This window comes from Dromiciops gliroides, chromosome 3, assembly GCF_019393635.1.
Source record: "Dromiciops gliroides isolate mDroGli1 chromosome 3, mDroGli1.pri, whole genome shotgun sequence".
Classification (NCBI taxonomy): Eukaryota; Metazoa; Chordata; class Mammalia; order Microbiotheria; family Microbiotheriidae; genus Dromiciops; species Dromiciops gliroides.
The window spans coordinates 370,936,931-370,955,359 of record NC_057863.1 but is presented as its reverse complement, the minus strand read 5'-3'; the positions used below and the strand labels follow the sequence as shown (position 1 = coordinate 370,955,359).

Below are 18,429 nucleotides of genomic sequence, written 5' to 3'. Positions count from 1 at the left end.
ACACATACATATATTTTGGTTTCTCAAAACACTATCCTGACAAACAACCTATCCATTTAATGTCAATTATATTACATTCCAGTAGTTGAGCAGGAAAAGGAGCATAAATTATGTCATGAGAGAAATGCATGAATGGAAACAAAAGATCACTGGTTGAATACTGACAGTAAGACCAGATGGACAAAGTGCCTAGTTTACCTAGTATGTCAAAAGATATAGAGAACAACACCTTAACACCTACCTCCAAGCATAATGGTGGAATACCCTGTGGCAAATTTATGGAAGAACCTGGACTAGAGTTGATCGACAGGAATGAATGGGTTACAATCTACACTTTTGGAGGAAGTACCACCTTTCATCGAGATCCAATCATCCATCAAAGATGTTTTATGTATTGTGTGGGAATGGGTGTGTGTTTATCCTTTGTATCTATAATCAGTTTTAAGCTCACCCAACTTTCTGTTTTCATCTCTCTTCTTTCCCTCTGTTCCTTCCCTACACAGCATACTCACCATTTGAACATAATTCTAAATAGGTCATATTGACTGTCAGACCACACTATAAAATCCAAACAAAATAAATTTTAAATCTACAGTTTCTAATAGTCATGGGGAAAAAGTACTCAGTAGCTCCTTATAGTTAGGAAAAGCAGAACAGTGAATGAGGTGAGTCAAATAACATACTATCTCTCTTATACTGATAGAGGCTTTCAAAAACTACAAGGCAAGAAACTGAAAATAAAAACTCAACTTCCAAGGATATTTACAGTTTATAATTACAAATATCTAAGTGAAAGTACAATATTGGAGTTTTGTAGATGGCAAATCCTTCTAAATACTGATATAACATTATAAAATGTGTTAATTGAAGAAGGATGAAATATTACTGAATTTTATCTTAGTATCTTTAAGAAAATTAAGTTATATATACAGAAATTTCCAGAGAAGTCATGAACATAAATTGAGTGCTAATCACAGGATCATAGATTTAGAGCTAGAAAAGAATGCAAAGACAATTTAAAAAAGAAGCTTTTCGTTTGCAAAGATGGAAACTGAAACAAAGAGTGGCTGAAGCAACTTGTCCAAGGGAAGACAGTTTTGTCTGAGGTAGGATTTGAACTAAGTTCTGCCTGATTCCAAGTTTAGTGCCCTATCAACTATGATATGCTATCTCTCCCTCCTTTTTTAGTAAATAGTATTTTATGTTTTCCAATTGCATGTAAAGGTAATTTTTAACATTCATTTTAATAAGATTTTGAGTTTCAAATTTTCCTCCTTTCCTCCATTCCATCTCCCCTTCCCAAGAAGGCAAGCAGTCTAATATAGGTTACACATATGCAATCATGTTAAACTTATTTTTACATTAGTCATATTGTAAAAGAAAGAAAAAACATAATGAAAGGGGAAAATCCATGAAAAACCCTGAAAATAGTATGCTTCAATCTGCAGTCAGACTCCATAGTGCTTTCTCTGGATGTGGAGAGCATTTTCCATCATGTGTCTTTTGGAATTGTCTTGGATCATTATAGTTCTGAGAAAACCTAAGTCTATCATAGTTGACCATCTCACAATGATTCTATTACTGTGTAAAATGTCCTCCTGATTTTGCTAACTTCACTCAGCATCCGTTCATGTAAGTTTTTCAAGTTTTTCTGAAATCTTCTTGCTCATCATTTCTTATATGCTATCTATTAATTCCTAGTATCTCAATATAGATTGAATTAACAGGGCCTAAATACATGCCCTAACAAAGGGAAACAGTCCTAAATGCCCCAAAGAGGAAGGAAACAGCACAAGCACAAGTATTTACTAGGTGCCAACTATGTGTTTTTACAAATATTATCTCATTGATCTTTTTTTTTTTTTTGCAGGGCAATGGGGGTTAAGTGACTTGCCCAGGGTCACACAGCTAGTAAGTGTCAAATGTCTGAGGCCAGATTTGAAATCAGGTATTCCTGAATCCAGGGCCGGTGCTTTATCCACTGCACCACCTAGCTTCCCCCTCATTGATCTTTACAACAATCCCTATTATTAACTCTATTCTATATTGGAAAAAACTGAGGCATATCTAGGTTAAGTAATATAGCTTTAATGTAAGGTCACATCTGAATTCAGGTTTTCCTGACTATAGGTTCAGAACTCTATCCACTGTGTGACATAACTGTCCCAGGAATTCAATTTTTAAATATTGTTGTTGTTTAAATTTCATTCTCAAAGAGGACCATGACATGGAGGTGATGTCATGACTTGCTGTAAATTGAATTTAAGTGAGGGAGGGCTGTGCAAAGTCACCAACCTCATTCTCTTCTTGAGAGCCATCTGGGTCCAGCAGCAAGATATATATCAGAACAACTGGAGATGGCCCCATATATGTAAGATAATTAGAGTTAAGTGACTTGCCCAGGGTCACACAATCAGTAAGTGTATAATGTGAGATTTGAAATCAGGTCCTTTCACCTTCAGGGTTAGTGATCTATCCACCATGCCACCTAGCTGACCCACTTTTAAATATAAATATACAATGAGGGGCAGCTATGTGGTGCAGTGGATGGAGCACCAGCCCTGGATTCAGGAGGACCTGAATTCAAATCCAGCCCTAGACGCTTGAAACTTACTAGCTGTGTGACCCTGGACAAGTCACTTAACCCCAATTGCCTCAGGGAAAAAAATACCATGAATTCCCCTATAGCCTCAACCACCTTTCTAAAGGAAAAAAAATCGTTCTCTCGTCACCAGTTGTTACTTAGTAAAAAACTTTATTAAAACAGAAGTTTTAAGATTAGATCATGCCCTGATGGGTGATATAAAAGTGGTCTACACTTTGCTACTGATTCCCACACTAACTACCTTTTCAATCAGAGAAAACTTGGCTTATGCTAGGATAGGGAAAGTAGAATATTCTAATGTCTGAAAGCGGTCACTACTCAAATACAAAGGTACACAAAGGTACACAAAGGTACAAAAGACATTTTAAAACTCAGAAGCAATAAACAAGATGGTTAGGCATTCTTTTGAATTTAATATTAAAGTTGACCATAATTTTCCATTTATTGATAAACTATTATTTATTCTAATAACCAAAGAGTCAAAGCCAAAATCTGGAATAGGGACATAAAAACAGTGAGCTATTTTTCTGAGGTAATGCCGGAAAAGCTTTCAAATTCAATTTTGTAATATCACCAAAGAGTTTCCTTGAGTACACTAGAATAGGGTTTATCCTTAATATAGCAACCCCAAGTGAAATTACCAATATGCTCTATAACAGTAGAAAAATTTAGCCTTTAATAAAATCAGGAAGATGGTGAAGGTTAGGGGACCTGTCAATGATGCTTCTAGCCTTAAGATTCTATTTTTTTCTAAGAGATAATTGTAATTATTACTTGATAAGTAAATATCGCATCTATTATGTGCCTAGCACTAAGTTTGACACAACGGGTAGATACAAATATAACTACCAAATGAGATGCAGTGCCTGCCCTCAAAGACCCTGTGTTTTATTGGGAAAGACATACTAACAAACAATTTGGGGGAGGGGGGTTGTGAGGCAATTGGGCTTAAGTGACTTGCCTAGGGTCACACAGGTAGTAAGTACTAAGTGTCTGAGGCCAGATTTGAACTCAGGTCCTCCTGACTCCAGGGCCGGTGCTCCATCCATTTCACCACCTAGCTGCCCCAACAATTTTTAAAGATATAAACAGGATGTAATTATTCTAAGTAGTAAATTTGTGATAGATTATAGATGCAATGATGGGATAATAGGATACAATCATATAATTCATATAAATAGGCATAATAGAATCAATTTTTAAACTTTCCCTTTAAGAGATTAAATTTGGTCTAAAGCACATTTTAAATCAAATCATTAGGAGCTGAATTAATGCAGTTAGTTCATAACTAGGAGTGTTTAGCATGGGAAAGAGAAGACTATGACAGTTGCCCTTAAGATGGCCTGTGTGGAGAAGAGTACATTTTCTCTGTTGTTCCAGATGACTGTTACAAGGAGAAAATTCGACTCAACATAATAAAATTACAGAGGTAGTGTGAAAAAGTTGAAAGGACACTTGATATTGAGTCAAAGGACATAGACTCAAATCCTGCCTCTGTGTTTTACTACCTATATGACCTTGGGGAAATGCTTTAACCTCTCTATACCTTAGAGTTCTCATCAGGAAAAAGAGGGATTTGGGAAATATGGTATCGAAGGTCCCCTCTAGCTTCAAATGTATTATCCGGTGATTCTATGAACTAAAAAGAATTATCTAGGGGCAGCTAGGTGGAGGAGTGGATAAAGCACTTGGCCTTGGATTCAGGAGGACCTGAGTTCAAATCCAGCCTCAGACACTTGACACTTAACTAGCTGTGTGACCCTGGGCAAGTCACTTAACCCTCATTGTCCTGCAAAAAAAAAAAAAAGAAAAAGAAAAAAATTATCTAAGGCTATGAGCTCCCTGTCTCCATAGTTATTCTGGCAGAGATTCTGTAGAGGGGTTAAGGGAGAGGTGCAAAGGATAAGCTGGAGCCAGCTCACATGTTAAACATAAACCTTCAAAAATTTTAAAAATGTTACAAATTAGGATTTAACTTGTTTTGTTCATTGTCTGGACTTAAACAAGTGATGGAGAAAATGTTAATAATGTAGATTAACTTTAAAAATATGACCTATAAAATTTTTGAGAGTTGGTTGGTAAACATTTACCAACATACCCTTTGGGAATAAATAACCCAATTCAATTAATATGATTCTAATGCTCTGAAACATTTCACTGAAGTCATGTGATAGAAAAGCCTTATGCTATATATCAAGGAAGATGAAAAGAGCAATAGACCACAATTCATTCCCACAAATGTTTATAGTTTATAAAAATACTTACAGACAAGAGATAGAGGGATAGCAAGAAGGCCAGTGTCACTGGATCACAGAATATGTGTGTGTATGTGGGGGGTGGGGAAGAGAGGATGGAGCAAGGCATAAAAAATGTTGTAAAGGCAGGAAGGAGGAGGTTATTAAGGGATTCAAAAGCCAAACAAAGAATTTCTATTTATCCTGTAGATAACAGAGAGACTTTAGAGTTTAGAGTTTATTGAATGGTAGGGAGTTGATAACAGTTGACATGACTTTGGGAAGATTGTTTTGACAGCTGAAGAGAGGATGGATTGGAGTAGAGAGAGACTTTACAAAGGGAGACCAATCAGAAAGTTATTGCATTTGTCCAGGTGAGGGGGTGATTAGGGCCTACACCAAGGTTGGTGACAGAGATAGAGAGAAAAGTGGTCATATACAGAAGATAAAAAGGAAGAATTTACAGTACTTGGCAACCTATTTGATGGAGTGGATGCTGAGGGGGGAAGGTGGTGAGGTGACAGAAAGTAAGGAGTTGAGAACAAGGCCTAACTTGTAGACCAGGCGACAGGGAGGAATTTTTGTGCCTTCAACAGTAACATGACAAAAAGAAAAGAACATTTTGGGGGAAAAAATGAATTCTACTTTGTCTATGTTGACCCTAAGCTATCTATAGGATATCCTGTTCAAGATGTACAATATAGTAGTGAGACTGGAGGTCAAGAGCTCAATAAATAGATCTGAAAATCTTCAGCAAAGAGATAAACAATTAAATCCATGGGAGCTGAGATCACAGATCAAACTACAGCACTATAGACAAAAGAAGAGGACCTAGGTCAGAGCCTTGATGAAACATCCATAGTTAGTAACCTAGATGGAGAAATAGCAAAGGAGTCTAAGGAGGGGCAGTCAGACAGGCAGGAGAAGAAGCTGGAGAGATCGTTGTCACTAAAACCCAGACAAAAGAGAGAATCATGAGTCAAAAAATACTGAATCCATGAGGGATACAGATTGAGAAAAGGCCATTAGATTTGGAGATTAAGAAATCATTGGTGACTTTGAAGAGGTCAGTTTCAGATAAATGATGAGGCAAAAGCCAAAATTCAGAGCTTAGAAAATTTTGAGAGGGAAAGGAGTGGAGACATTGTATAGGTGGCTTTGTCATGAAATTTGGCCATAAAAAGGAGGTGAAATATAAAACAATAGCTAGTGGGATAGATGAATCAAGTGAGGATTTTCTGAGGATGGGAATAAGTACATTATATACTTGTAGGCAGTAGATACAAAGAGACTGAAGATTAATGAGAAAATTAGATGATTAAAGGGTGCATTTTGTGGAGAAGGGATGATATAGGATCATTTTTGCATGAATCAGGCTTATCCCAAGCAAGGAGGGCTTCACTGTTATGTGAGCCAGGGATGAAGGAGGAGATAATGGTGGAAGGCCTCTGAGAGATGGGATAAAAGGAAGAAAAGAGAATAGAGAGGTCTCAAGGAATAGACCCATTTTTTTCTCTGAAATATGTGTCAAGGTTCTCAGCTGAGAGAGTGAAGGGAAGGGAAGCCATGGGAAGGGAAAGAAGGATGAAAAAGTTTGGAAAAAGAGATTATTTAACAAAAATCTGTAGTAAACCCAGTCAGGACAGTTTTGTGACTTTCTCCAACTTCATTTACTTGCCCGTGAGCAGGAGCAAAGGCAGCAGATGGTGGGAGTAATTCAAGGCTGAAGCTTGGCAGGGGCAACATCAGCAATAGAATAAGGGGGCAATGAACTTGAGAAAAGAAGACAGTGTAGAATTGAACTAGTTCAACAAGAGATGAAGATGAGGATTGGAGCACAGTGTAGCTAGTGCAGGGCTGATGGCCTGTGAAGATTTAGAGGTCAAAAGAAGAATGAATAATATGGGTAGGGGAAGTAAGGTAAAAGAAATAAGTAAAATGACAAAAGATTATGATCAGAAAAGGGAATTTCAGAATTCATAAATATAGAAGTACAACAATTGTGGGGAATGGTAAGATCAAGGGAATGATCTCTATTGTGTGACTGAAATGAGGTGGACAAGTAGATTATGGGAAAGGAATAAATTGAGGAACTAGAGAAAATTATGGGCATCTTCTCAGAATGATGACTTTAAATGAATAAAATAAAATATATAAGATTACAAATTATATCTAAATATAGTTACATACCACACATAGATACATATGTATACATATAGATACTATCTATTTTTATATCAATGTCTTTACATACCATCTATATTGTCCATATTCATAATTATATATCTATATCCATATCTCTAATTATATCCATGTTTCTAGATATTATATATATCTTGATCTAGTCATTATCAGGAGACTCATCATTATGGAGGTGGCTTCAACTTTGCTACTTACACCTCTTCAGAACCCTCAGTTGGTTCACTGATTGGAGAGGGGGAAGGACAGGAAAAAAATATTTCTCCCATTACCTCCCTTTATAGAGGGCCCCAAATTCCAGCCATCTCTTCTTTTGCTACCAGCTTCTCTGTTTGGTTTCAACTCCATCATCTTAATTATGACCCTCACCCCATTCTCTTCCTCTTTCAGCTTCCTTTTGTGTATTGTCTTCCTAGTTGTAATTTAAGGTCCCTGAGGGCAGAGGTTGTATTTTGTTTTATTATTTGTATTCCTGGCACTTAACACACTGTCTGGCACATAGTAGGTGCTCAAAAATGCTGATGTCCTGTATCTAGTTCACAGAATCTAGGTTAAGAAGCCTTGACCTCAACTATTCTCCTAACTCATCTTTCTGACTCTTGCCTATCTCAATAATATTTGTAGGGGGCACCTAGATGGTGCCATGGATAGAGTACTGGCCCTGGAGGCAGGAGGACCTGAATTCAAATCTGGACTCAGACACTTAACATATACTAGCTGTGTGATGCTGGGAAAGTCACTTAACTCCAATTGCCTCACCAAAATAAATAAATAAATAAATGGAATTTAAAAAAAATAATATTTGTAAAAAGTATTTAGCCCACTGCCTGGCACAGAGTAGGGGTAATATATATATATATATATATATATATATATATATATATATATGTGTGTGTGTGTGTGTGTGTGTGTGTGTGTGTGTTTATTCCTCCCCTTTCCCATCCCTTTCTTCATGTGACACTTATGTACCTAGTAAAAAAAAAATCTTTGGTGATTCAATACAAGCAACTGAAAAAATAAAAGTTTTAATTCTTATTTTGGCATCCAAGGCATTCTACAGACTTTCCAATCTACTTACACAGTACTTAGCACAATGCCTAGACATAGTAGGTGTTTAATAAATATTTATTGACTTGATGGCTTGATTCTCTATTCTTACATCATGCCATTGCCTTTCTAAACTCTACATCCTGGGAAAGCTAGATAAATCTATGTTTTCTATACTTATCCTTGCCTCTCCAAGCTCCAAACTTTTATTCATGTCATTGTCTGTACCTGTAATAGAAGATGTATCCCCAGCCTCATTCTCCAATTTGTGAAATCCATTTTTCCCCCTTAAAGTCCTAACTGAAGTATGATTACTCCCATGATGTTTTCCTGGTCTCCCAATCAGAGGCATACATAAATTATGCATGTAGGGAAACAGGTATCCCAGCAAACTTGAGGAAACTAAATTATTCCCATTGGCCCTTTCCCTTCTTCCAGAGAACTGTTCAAAGTAAGGTAAAAGACCAATGGGAATTCTCCACCAAGTTATTCAGTCATAGACAACTTACAGGTGTATATATACATACCTCTGTTTCTATCTCAGGTAAAAATAATGTGCACTATCTGAAATTTCTCAGAGCAACTTGAACTGACCACCTCTTTGCACTTATCATAAATTTCCATTAAAGTATTTTTATTTATATATGTTTCTCTCCTTCTTCTGCTCCCCTCCAGTAGATTATAGGTTCATTAAAAATGAGATTTCTGTCATAATGTTTTATAAACCAATTATAAACTATGGCTTAGTGCAGTGCCTTCTACATAGGAGGAACTTAATGAATATTTGTTAAACTGAATTGGAAACAACTGGAAAAGTTACTTATATATTTTACATCAGTAAAAAAGGTATAATACTTCTCTGAAAGTCTTTCATTACATGGACTTTTTACTAAATGTTCCATTAGGATTTTTAAAAATATGTCCCCAATTGGGGCATTAATTTTAGTTAAGTTCAATTCAACAAATATTTACTGATAATTCTAGAAAATAATGTAGTCTATAAGACTAATGTAGAAATAGCAAAATAAAGAAATAAATGAATCTGAAGCTTCCTATATGTTCATAAATATTAAAGGATAGTAAGTAAATAAAGAAAGAAATAATAATGAACTCCTGGAAAGAGTACTTTTATGTCAAGATTTGAATATATTTCTGGTCTGGGGAGATTTCATTTTCTTTACCCAAGTTGCTCAAGTAGAAAGATGAATTTCCAAGTCAGTAAATTTGGATTTCATTAAAATAAAATGTAAGGAGCTAGAGCTGAAGCAGAATTCCCCTTTCTCCAGCATATATGAAATCAAGGGCTATTGGGAACTACAAACTCTTGGAATCTCTCTTGGCCCACATTAATAACATCCACATAACCAAACATTCAGGATTTTAAGACAGATGTATCATTCCCCCATTTCCCTTATAGCTATGAAACATAAGTCATAAGTACCTTAAATAAGTAAGTTAGGGTCAATAAGATAGCCAGTAAGTAAAGCAGAGCTAAAATTCAGTACTATGGTGACCTTCTGAAGAAAAATTAGAAAGAAATACTAAAAAAGTAAAGGATAATCAGTTAAAAATCACTTCTAAAGTCCCTGATTGCTTGAAATCTGTGATTAATCCCTAATGTTCCAAACTTTTTTCAAGTTTCTACACTACCATTAGATTAAAATACAGCAGGTGTGAAAAAAAGACTATTTTCATTCTGTATAATTTGCAACATGTTTATTTTTTCTTAAAAACAAAATGAGGCAGAGCCAAGATGACAGAGGAAAGGCAGTCAGTTCCCTGAGCTTTCCCCAAGACCCCTCCAAATACCTTCAAATAATGTCATAAGACAATTCCTAGAACAGCAGAATCCAAAAAAGACAGGGTGAAATAATTTTCCATCCAAAGACAGCTTAGAAGGTCATCAGGAAAGGTCTGTTTTACCAGGGTGAAAGTGGAAACCAGCCCTGTGTAGGCCATGCCAGCATAGACTCGGCCCAAGGCCGGCTGCCCTAGAGAACCAGAGGCATTGGGAACCTCTGAATCAGCTATGAAGCTGCTTCTGAAACTCAGCCCACAGATGGTGAGGGGGTTGAGAGGTTGGCCGGGGTGATTACAGGGGTCTCTTTGCTGGTAGTGAGGTGGGACTCTGTTGTTTTGCCAGTGCTCAGATCTGGGTCCTAGTCTTGGGTGGCATCCCAGGGAGGGGAGAGGTGCAGGGGTCTAAGCCTACAGCCACAGTGCATCAGAATTCTGTTCTGGGTTAAAGGGCAGAGAAGCAGGCCTGGGTTGCTTGCAGGCCAGGCTTGTAGTGAATGTACCTCTCCTTGAATTGTACCATCTTGGAGGAAGTAAGGACTTGCAAATTCCTAGAAGTATCTCAGAGAACAGCTGCTTAAAACCCTGAAGCATGGAGAAGAGTGCCCTCCACTGTAGAAGTAGTGCCCCACTTTAAGAAGGAGTTTAAACTCAAGAAATAGGCTGCCAAAATGAGCAAACAGAAAAAAAAATGCTGAGTCTAGAAAGTTTCTATGGTGACAAGGAAGATCAAAATATACCTTCAGAAGATAATGTGGTAAAATAATGGAATTTGGTAGACACTTCCTGAACAAGATCCCAGAATGAAAACTTCCAGTAATATTATAGCCAAATTCCAGAGCTCCCAGGTCAAGGAGAAAATATTGCAAACAGCCAGAAAGAAACAATTCAAATATTGTGGAGCCAGAGTCAGGATAACACAAGATCTAGCATCTTTTACATTAAAGGATCAGAGGGCTTGGAATATGATATTCTGGAGGGCAAAGGAACTGGAATTACAACCAATAATCACCTACCCAGGAAAACTATGTATAATTCTTCCAGGGAAAAATGGGAATTCAATGAAAGAAAGAACTTTCAGGAATTCATGATGAAAAGAACTGGGCGGAATAGAAAATTTGACTTTCAAATACAAGACCCTAGAGAAACATAAAAAGGTAAACAGGAAAAATAAATCATAAGGGTTATTAAAAGGTTAGACTGTTTACATTCCTACATGGGAAGGTGATACTTGTAACTCATAAGAAGTTTCTCATTATTAGGGCAGCTGGAGTATATTTAGACAGAGGGCACAGGTGTAAGTTGAATATGAAGGGATATCTTTAAAAAAATAAAATAAGGGTTGAGAAAGGAATGCACTGAGAGAGAGGGAAAGATGGAATGGGATAAAGTATCTCATATAAAAGAAGCAAGAAAATGATTATGGAGTGGAGGGAAAGAAGGGGGAGATAGAGGGCAATAAGTGAGCCTTACTCTCATCAGAATTGGCTCAAAGAGGGAATAACATACACACTCAATTGGGTATAGTAATCTATCTTACCCTGCAGGAAAATAGGAGATAAGGGGGGGAGTGAAATAAGGGAGGACAGATTTGTGAGGGGGTAGTCAGAAGCAAAACACTTTTGAGAAGAGATTCGGTGAAAGAAGATAGAAAATAGAGTAAATATCACAGAGAGGGAATAGGATGGAGGGAAATACAATTGGCAACCATAACTGTGAAAAATAATTTGAAGCAAGTTTGTTTGATAGGGCTCAGTTCTCAAATACATAGAGAACTGAGTCACATTTGTTAAAATAAGAGCCATTCCTCAATTGATATATGATCAAGACATTAAGTTTTCAGAGGAAATAATCAATAATACCTATAGCCATATGGAAAAATGCTCTAACTCACTATTGATTGGAGAGATTCAGATCAAAACAATTCTGTGTATTACCTCATACCTATTGGATTAGATAATAGGACAGCAGAGGAAAATTATAAATGTAGTGGATATGGGGAAAATGAAACATTAATACATTCTTGATAAACTTGTAGTCTGATTCAAACATTCTGTAGAGTAATTTGGAACTATTGCCAAAGGGCTATAAAACCATGCATACTCTTTGACCTAGCAATACAACTACTAGGTTGGTATCCAAAAAGAGATTAAAAAAAAAAAGTTGAATTTGAAATTGGGGAAATGCCCATCAATTGGGGAATGGCTGAACAAATTGTGGGATGAGATTGTGATGGAACATTATTGTGTTACAAGAAATGATGAGTAGGATGCTATCAGAAAAACCTAGAAAGACTTACATGAGCTGATACAAAGTTAAAAGTACTGTATACAAAATAACAGCATAAAGACAAAATGAAACTACTTAAAGCAAAAACCAAACGGTATATAAAATTAAAGTAAAACATGACCATGAGCACAGCAAACAGTAAGCTGTTACTTACTAAGCAAAGAATAAGAATGAATCCTTATGTGAAAGAAGTAACACTGAAACACAGACCAATTTTTAAATCACTTTAAATAGTTTAGAATGAAATATCTTTGAATGAATTTCTGTGTAAATTTGTGGGGTTAAAGTGCTACTATAGCTTCATTTAGATTCAATTTATTATGCTCCCCTCAAATAATCAAATTGTCACAGAATAATGGAAAGAAATAGACAAAGAACATTTTCAAAATAGATTGCATACAAAGAAGAATATGTATGGCCAATTGTTTATTAGAGTTCAATTTGGAAAGATGCGACAAATCACTTACTGTTTAAGTTGTTTACTTTTATATCAGTATCACTGAAGTTCATATATTACATATCAAAATAATGTGATCTGGGATATACAGAAGCAAGTTATGGTTCATTTAGAATCTGGAGGGATCTGTTTATTTTATTAAATTAAACAAATCTCAGGAAAATTCTTAATTTCAGTAGTAAATTATAATATTCAGTTGTGCAGAGAATTTTGGGGTAGGATTACTTTTTATTTTTAAAAATGAAACAAATGAAAGCATCACCAAGAGAATACAGCTACAGCCACATTTAAGTTGCTGAACATTTTCCTCTATATTACATCATTACTTTTCTAATTAAGAAGAAAAAAAATAAATTTAACTCTTGGAAATTTTGGGAAATGTATAGAGCTGAATTTTTGTTAGTCATTTTCTAGTGGTGTCCAACTCTTTGTGACCCCTTTTGGGGTTTTCTTGGCAAAGATGCTGGAGTGGTTTGCCATTTTCTTCTCCAGCTCATTTTATAGATAAGGAAACTGAAACAAACATGGTTAAAGCTCACACAGCTTTTAAGTGTCTGGGACCAGATTTGAGCTCAGGAAGGTAAGTCATCGTGACTCCAGGCCTAGCACTCTATCTACTGCATCACCTAGCTTCCCACAGGGCTTAATAACTAATAATTAATTTTTTTTCCTAGTCTCTAAATGAAAGACTAAGGAAATGATAAGTAGTTATGAATTTTTTTAAATAAAAAAGCTAAATATCCTTCCAATTTGCTCCAGTTATTTGTTTTTTTCCAGTTACATGCAAGGGTAGTTTTCAATATTCATTTTCTTTCTTTCTTTTTTTTTCTTTCTTTTTTTTTTTTAAGTGAGGCAATTGGAGTTAAGTGACTTGCCCAGGGTCACACAGCTAGTAAGCGTGTGTTAAGTGACTGAGGCCGGATTTGAACTCAGGTACTCCTGACTCCAGGGCCAGTGCTCTATCCACTGTGCCACCTAGCTGCCCCCAACATTCATTTTCATAAGATTTAGAGTTCCAAATTTTTCTCCCTCCTTTTCTTCCTCCTCCACAAGACAGCAACCAATCTAATAGAGGTTATATATGTACAATCCACAAGTGCTCTTTTTTATCAGTTCTTTCTATGGGAGTGGACAGTATGCTTCATCATTAGTCCCTTTTGATTGTCTTGGATCCTTGTATTGCTGAGAGTAGTTAAGTCATTCACAATTGGTCATTAGAACAATACTGCTGCCACTATGTACAATGTCCTCCCAGGTCTGCTCCCTTACTCCAGTTATTTGAAAGCAAAACATGTAAAAAAGGATGACTGTAAGAACTCTGAAAATGATTCCCATACTATTAAGTGTGATCTTATAATCAAAACATACTAACAATAATTATAACAGGCTTAAAATTATGATAGCTATATATGGTGGGGACCAATTTTTAATTGGGGAGTGCTAGCTAAGTGTCTCGCCACAATATTGGGGCAAAGAAGGAGACCGGCAGCCTCCCTCAAAACAGAACAAGATTTATTTTAACAAGAACAACGTAAAAAAAAACCAATACAAACAGGATCAGTAGGATCAAAGGAAAGGAAATAAAATGGGGAAAGGGAAATTATAATACCTGAAAAAATACCACCGCCCAGGAATCAGCCGAAAATACACAGCAAAACGCCTGTTGCTTTTCCAGCTTCCACCTAGAATGCCCAATTCTCCTCCCCCAAACCTAGAAACACCCCCCGCACAGCCCTAGCCAATGGGATGGCTGCTCTGACAGTCACATGACTGCTGTTGCTAGGCTTCCAATCATTATAATTTTGCCAGGCCCATGAAGGCTCAGCTAGTGGTGATGATGTGAGGTGCCAGAGCCCTGGCAATGGCTACAACCAGTGGGTGGAACACCGTGCGGTTTGCGGAGCCCCAGGCCAGTGAGTGCTAAGGCATAAAAACCTCAAATAAAAATTAATTCTTTACAAATATGTATGATAGATATTTAACATACGATGAATTACATCTACTTCTAGATCAAATTATAACCCTTGAGACAATTAAAAATGAAAATTTGACAATTTTCTCCTGTCTTAAGTATTTAGAATCCCCATAGAAGAGAGTAATGAAAGCAAAAGGGGAATAATAATTTTTTTAAAAAATGTTAAAGAAAGATTGAGATCTACAAGGAAGACAGAATGGATTAACAATATTTTATAAAAGGACATAATCGATCAAGATATATCAAATGCAACCCTACCTCACCTTCTCCCCCCCCCCAAAAAAAAGGTAAGAATCCTTCCAAATAGCCTTGGGACAATAATATTTTGCATGCAATTTTATGGAAAATTACCAAATATTGCCAATAAAATATGAGGTAGGCTGCCCATAGAGCAGCTGAGTGGTGCAGTACATAAAACCCAGGCCCTGGAACAAGATAGACATGGATCCAAATCCTTCCTCAGACACTTATTAGCTGTGTTACCATGGGAAAGTGACACAACCCTGTTAGTCTCAGTTTCCTCATCTGTAACATGAACTAGAGAAAGAAATGACAAACCACTCCAGTCTCTTTACCAAGAAGAACACAAATGGGGGTCAGGAAGAGTTGGACACAAATGAAACAACTGAACAACATGTTGCCTAGAACAGACTCATTCTAGCAAAACCCTAAATTTCACATGAGACCTAAGTGATCAAGAAGATCCAAAGAGAAGCTACAGTAAATGACATTTTTTTACCCCACAACTGAAAAAAAATCCAGCTAGAAGTCCATGGGCAGTAGTGATTCCTTTTCTTCACCTTCTCCAATAAAATAGCTCCCAAATAGCCAGATACACATGCAATCTGCAAAGCTCTGTGTCCTCAGGGAGCAAGACCCAAGCTGAGTAGAAATTTTGAAATACATACATAAGAATCCACAAAAACCTAAAATTGTAAATTTATTTGAGCAATCTGGAAGGAGATGAAGGATTCTATTAAGAGGAAAACAAATGTGTACCTTTTTAACCTTAATGTCTTTAAAGTGTATTGAGGGAGTTAAAAAAAGTGGGGGGAAAGGATATCAAGGAGATGAATTCATTCTATTCTGAGAATTTTCAGCAGAAAAAAAGATGTAAAAGGAGAAATGCATTAGTGGAGAAAGTAGGAAAACTTGGAACTTGCTGTTTTCCCAAATTGGGGTATACAGAAAGAAACATAAACATGGAGGAAGATGTGGGAGGAAGGGTATGTCAGATTAACCTCATTCTTATCGGAAATGGACAAGGGAGGCTTAAACACAACAGGTTAGGTATGGAAAAAATAATTAGTAGTTATGTAGTGTTTTTAATGTCTCCAAAGTGTTTTGCAAATAATATTTATGAAATAATGATAACTAAAATTTATGTAGTGCTTACTATGTGTCAGATATTTTGCTAAAGTGCTTTATGGTTATCATCTCCTTAGGTCCTTGTGAGAAATAAAAATTCAGGACTTTCCTTTTTGGTGAATATACCAAAGCTTTATTAAATTCTTGCAAGAATGGGCACATACTATAAAAGAGTGGTTCACTTTGTCACAACAAACTTCTCTTTTTATTCTTAAATCTAACACAAAATCCCTCCCTCTTTGCATCATTGGTTGAGGACTAGAGGTGTACAATCTTCCTGAAATGCCTCTATATATTTCCCCTTAATATGATCCCCCCTCCTGTTACATACATTGCATATGCATTAAAATGAGCCATCTCCCCTCCCAGGTGTGTGTCAGGTTAAATAAGCAAGTGCATTACTAACTATAACTTTTGGCACACTAAACTAACTATACCACTGGCCTTGAGGACCCCTTTCTGTAATACTCCCTCCATGTCTTGTTTTTATGAGATAACAGCATTTTTATGGTGTGGCTATTTCATTTCTCTCAGTCCTCACAACCATCCTGGGAAGTAGGTGCTATTAATACCCCCAATTTATAGATGAGGACCCTGGAGCAGAGATCAAGTGATTTACCCAGTGTCAGTCACATGGATAATAAGTGTTTGAGGCAGGATCTTGTAGAACTGACTCAAAGTACAACACTCTATCCACTGTACCACCTAAGTGTATCAAACTCAACAAGGAAATGAGAGAGATGAGGGTGGAGGTGCCTTAAGAGGCAAGATAACAAGAGAGAAGGAATAGTTAGTTACAGCAAAATAAACTTCCAGATCTAAAGGGGGACTTAAAGGCAATGGGGGTGGGGAAGAGCTAGAAATAAAGACTGCATCTTGGAGAACCTGGAAATGTTTGAATAAATCATGATACCTAAATGTAATGTGAAGTTGCACCTTTGGAAATGATGACAGAGATGATGTCAGAAAATCTTGGGTATTACGAATGGCCATGGATTGAAATGAGCAGAACCAGGATAACAGCTTATTCAAGGATAAAGTAGTAAAAGAAAACAACTTTGAAAGACCTAACTCTGATCATGTAGTGCCTATGTGTCCAGAGGACCTATAACTAAGCATGTCACTATCCTAGAGAGATAAAAGAAACAAAAACAGTGATATATTCTTGGACAATTGCAATGTGTATATCAGGCCAATATAATCATTTTTACATACACAAAAGAGCACAGAACCAATAAGACAGTGTCAAAATTAACATATAAAATCTATTTTTCCCTCAAAAACAAAAAACAAGTAATGAAATGGACATTCATGGTTTCATATATGTTCCTTTTATGTGCTATGTGTATGGAGAACTTTTTCTGTTTTGTAAAGTCAGGATTTTATTTAAAAAGAAAATTAATTTTAAAAGAAAAAAATCTATTGGGGTAAGTATTAGACCTGTGATTTCATAGGTACAAGGAACTACTAAGATGAAACTTCCTCTACTAATGAAAGTGCGCACCTTTTCTGTAACTCATAATAAGTTGTCTTGAGCACTGAAAAGGTGAAATGGCTTGCCTTGGGTCACACAGTATTTATGTGTCAGTGGCAGGCTTTGAAAATATATCTTCCTGGCTCTAAGTCCAGTTCTCTATGCACTACTTTATATTATCTCTCAAACTTCTATTCATCAATTAAGAAAAATATCATTCACTTGAGAGCCTGGGAAAATCTATATCATTATTCCTGTGCCCCAGTCCTTCCATGTACCAACAGACAGGAGGTTATCTGAAGGTGTCATACCCCTGGGGAAAGTTTGCACCACAGGGCACTACTCATCTTTAGGCTCTATGTATTAAAAAGATGAGCCACTAATTAAAAATCACAAAAGGGCAATGCATTCCAACTGTCCAATATGCTGTCGACTCTGTTCATTCTAGTTATAATGAATTCGACTCACAAACATTTATTAAGAACCTAATTATGTACAAGACACAGCACATGTGAGGTGACTGCAACAGTTCTTCCATTGAAGAATCAAACTTTACTTTCCCCCTCCATCAGGGACTCTAGTGAAAAAGAAGATAAATGGAGTCTGGATATAGTCAGTATGAAGTAGGGGATAAGTTCTCCTTATTGTGCCTAAGGGGGCACTTTGTTAATGTCTCTTTTTTCCCAAGGACAAGATGAAGCCTGATTTCTAATTCTTCCTCTTTGAAAGAAGGTGCAAATTTAGCTCTAAGGTCACACAGAAATAAAATAAAATCACCACCACATTCTACTGGATAATATTTTGATCTCAAACAAATTCATCTTTTAAAATAGCAGGTCACTGAGTTCTATTATAAAGACTTTTTGAAACACTATATTTTAATAATTTTTCTATAGTACCAGAAGAGAAAAAAATTGGCTCTGCAGGATGAATACTATAATTCAATTATAAAAGCATAAATGAATCATTGTAAGGTACAAATGT

General features: G+C 36.4%; 1 protein-coding gene across 1 annotated transcript in view; it reads right to left on the bottom strand.

The window, feature by feature from the left end:
- Positions 1–18,429, bottom strand: part of LRP1B (LDL receptor related protein 1B) — a 2,279,180-nt gene that overhangs the window by 479,182 nt on the left and 1,781,569 nt on the right.